This window comes from Electrophorus electricus, chromosome 7 (assembly GCF_041902795.1).
Source record: "Electrophorus electricus isolate QZ-2024a chromosome 7, ASM4190279v1, whole genome shotgun sequence".
Taxonomy (NCBI): domain Eukaryota; kingdom Metazoa; phylum Chordata; class Actinopteri; order Gymnotiformes; family Gymnotidae; genus Electrophorus; species Electrophorus electricus.
This window is the reverse complement of record NC_137503.1, coordinates 2,023,332-2,027,500: the sequence shown is the minus strand read 5'-3', so window position 1 is coordinate 2,027,500 and position 4,169 is coordinate 2,023,332.

Sequence of the window (4,169 nt, the reverse complement as noted above, 5' to 3'; positions counted from 1 at the left end):
TTTGCTTCCACCTGGAGTGGGAAAGGCTCAGTATGACCAGCAGAGGGTGCTGTTTCCTCAAACGCACCGCTTCTGTCAATGGAGAGGAACATTTTCTATCGTGCTTTTGATACAGCGAGAATCTCATTGTCTCAGGATGTCGGTGTCATTCTAAAGGTGTAAACTGTGAACGTGCCTTCCCATCTGTGCATGCTTGAGCAGGTGCAGCTGTGCTGACCTTGAAAACGATTCCTCGTCACACCTTCATATAAACACCCTGTGAAATGGTCCTTAGTAGTGACATTAGTCTCACTACACTCAGTAGCCCTAGGAGAATAAAGCCTTGTTGGAGACAGTGTTAGTAGTACTGTAAATAATATTGACATTCATTTCTTGGATATAATACATCTATTAGATAATAGTGTTATTACATCTATTGTCAATAATGAGCAATATATATATATATATAATTTTACATATGGTAATGTATTTCAAGACATTAATCAGCATTGCAACAATACTGCACACATGTCACAACACTACTGTTGGTTCCATGTGTTTAAGAAGACTAGCGTCCAGCGTGCTGAAGCCATTATTGGAGTATTCAGCTCTCCTCTCCTTCTGCTGTGGTGACGGCATTGTGTCTGACCCATCAGTAAAGCTCCCTCACGGTCGGCAATCTGAAGGTGAGGAGAACCTGCGTATTCAGACGTGTTCAAAGGCACAGATGGCAGGCGCGTCTTCTGGGTGCTGTATCACACAGACCTCAAGGCCATGTGAAGCCGGTGGGTTAGAGCAGTGGTGTGTGCTTTGGGTGAGCTCTTTGACCGACCACCTTCTGCGCTGTGTGACCTTAAGAGTCAGGGGCAGGGAAGAGTCGCAGTTTGACTTCAGGTGACTGGTGATGGACATTTTAGCAGATGCTCGTGTGCAATGTGACTTTCATCATCCTTGTGGGCTCATGGACTTCATGTGTCAGCTTGGAGCTGTTAATGTGTCCACCTTCATCTCCATTGGTGACGGAGGTCATCTCCATGGGCAACGGAGGTCATTTTAACAGATGCCTGTTAAAGCATCTACAGGGTCAGTCAACCTAAGACAGGTTGGAGCTAAGCATCTTGTTCAATAATGCAGAAGCTATCTGCAGAACTCAAAGTGAACACTGCTCGTGCATGTGTGTGCATGTGTGTGTGTCCGCGCGCGTGTGTGTGTGCGTGTGTGCACACACGTGTGTGTTTTTTCCACATGGTCCCCATTCCCAAAGGTGCACTTCCCCTGTTATGTGAAAATGATGTATGCACCTTGTATGGAACAGATGTCTTTTCGCGGTATATAATGATAATGTTTCTCTCTCTCTCTCTCTCTCTCTCTCTCTCTCTCTCTCTTCTCTGCCCTGGTGTGTGATCACCTAGTCATCAAGAACTCCAACCCCACACTTTAAGGAAAGGTGATAATTGTATGCTATGCTTGTTTAAATAATATGGTGTTGTGTTTTGTTCATATTATTATTGATGTACCTTTAGGATTAGTGTTTTGTCTTGCGCTTCCTTATTCTTTTTTGTCACAAAAGAGAAAGAATTTAATTTACAATAAGACCCTAACGCACCACATTATTATGCACAATACATAGAACATAGATGGATGTGTGTGTGTGTGTATATGTGTGTGTGTGTGTGTGTGTGTGTGTGCGTGTGTGCGTGTGTGTTGTGTGTGTGCGTATGTGCGTGTGTGCGTGCGTTTGTGTGTGTGTGTGTGTGTGTGTGTGTGTGCGTGCGTGCATTTGTGTGTGTGTAAGTATGAGTGTGTGTGTGTGTGTGTTTGTTGTGTGTGTGCGTATGTGTGTGTGTGTGTGTGTGCATGTGTGTGTGCGTATGTGTGTGTGCGTGCGTTTGTGTGTGTGTTTGTGCGTGTGTGTGAGTGTGAGTGTGAGTGTGTGAAGAATAGTGACCTGAACATTCACTGACACCCGCGCACCATGGGAACATGTTAATGACCAAGACAAAATGTTCATCTTAAATTACCAGTTGCTCTCCGCACTGAGTAGAAAATAAAAATTTCAGTGTTCATTAAAACAATGATGAGGGTGGATAGAGGAGATAAAATGCAAATGTTCCTTTGGGAAGGTTATTAAATGTGTAAGTGCAGATTTACGTGGCTTTTTTAAAATTAAATAGTAATTAATTGAAATTTTAATTTCCTTCACTATATTGAAATAAAGAATCATGAAATAACAGGTAAAAGTTTCAAAACACACCGTTAACTCCCCTAGTCCATACAGTCCATATATGGAATCTATGCAGCAAAAGTAGCACGTTTTGAAATCACTGTTTCTGTAATGTTATGTGAACAAACTCATTGAATCATAACTCCGCCTATTCCAGCTGCTTAGCCCCACCCACTTACATTATATCTCAGGTGTGTTTCAGCTACCTGAAAGCTCATGGAACAGGCGCAATACAGGGCAGCCAATCAGAACACATTTATTTATATCTGTATTAAAGGGACAGTAACAGAAACGACATGCTCAGTTCAAAGGGATAAAATAAGGCTGAAAATTTGTGTAAGAATGAATTCTGATTATTTTTGGAACATAAGGCCACAGAACCATTGTAAATGGACTTTGAAAATGTAGGATGTGGGCTCTTTAAGTCCTTTGTTGTTGTAGTTTTCAAAACACACCTCCAGGTGGCAGTAAATGTCCAGGGACGCTCTCATTGTCTGCTTTCAGCAAGGAAAATGAACTTTTATTCTGCAGTATTGGCGTCACACAGTTCTTCGGTTTTGATTCTCTTTTATGGGATTATCTAATGGCAATGGGTTTATTAAACAGGGTTACCTGTAAAGTAATACATGCTAATATATTCTATTTAACTGAATCTTCTCGCTGTACTTTAAGATACTGTAACTCATGGAGTTTATAGAATATTTTAACATTAAAGGGTGTACCACTGAATCATATTCTATGAGTGAACTGTACCAAAATAGATGTAAATAGTTGGTATATTTAATTCCATTACACATGATTTGAATGGAAAGCATGTTACCTATGTTCCATTTGAAGTGTCAGAATCAGAGTCACATGCTAAAATGAATCATGTGAGACAACACCTGATTCACTGAAGCCGAATTATTAAACCTATTGGCTTAGTACAATCAAACAGAGTGAATTGGACTCCTAAAGCAAAGAACATTTCAGAGTCATTCTCTCCGGTCCTCAGAAATCGTAATTACATCACTTATGCTCTTATATGCAATAAAAAGACTTAAAACCCTTTGTTAATTACAGCCTGTGAAAAGCCTGTCTTTCCACAATAGAAAAATTGTGTCAAATTAGTATGCAGAACAATGCTTTATGTATCAGAAAATTAATCTACACTGGTAATTTGAATTAAAAGTTTTCCAACATAGAATAAGTAGGACAGTTCAGTAGAGAATCATTCTCCCTTTCCTTTACTATGTGGACTGACTCATTTTAAAATTAACCTCCTGCTCCCATTGTTGGTTCCAGACAAAGCAATTAAAAAAAAGAAGAAGAAGAATTGAGTGTATTCTATCCTCTGAAAAAGAAGTCAGCTCTACCGCATGTTTCCGGGAAGGAGGGGTGGGTGTAGCGAGGGAGAGTGTTTGCCTGCTGTGAGTTTTTTCATTACGTCTGGAAGAGGACAAGTGTGAAGTGTGAAGAGAGCCGTGCAGGGTGCGCCAGAACCGCAGTCGTTCACCACCAAATGCTCCACGTGGAAACCCCCCGTTTGTCTGTGTTACACTTCCACAGAGGATGTTGTCTGGGTTATTAAAAATGACCGTGAATGTAGTGTGAAGCTGTCTTCCGCCGTACACCCTGGCTTTACTAGCGGATGTCAAGTCGAACCTTTCAGGCACCAACATCACAACTGTGGAAAATTTACACTTCAGAGGTTTTTAATTTATTTTTTGTTTATTTACATTTCCCCTGGAAATATTTCTCTGCTGGGAAATGCAGAAGATATGCTATTAATGTTATACATAGTAATTAATGTTTTTGTGTATTTTGCTTTACAAAAATTGGAACTTTGTCAATAATCTCAGCCCATACATTAATAATATTTGTATAGTAATCATATTGGCCAGCAGTTGTGTGACATTTTGGTTGCTTGGTATCCTTTACAAAGCATCTGAAACAAAATAAATAATTTTTTGTTCATTGAGATCAG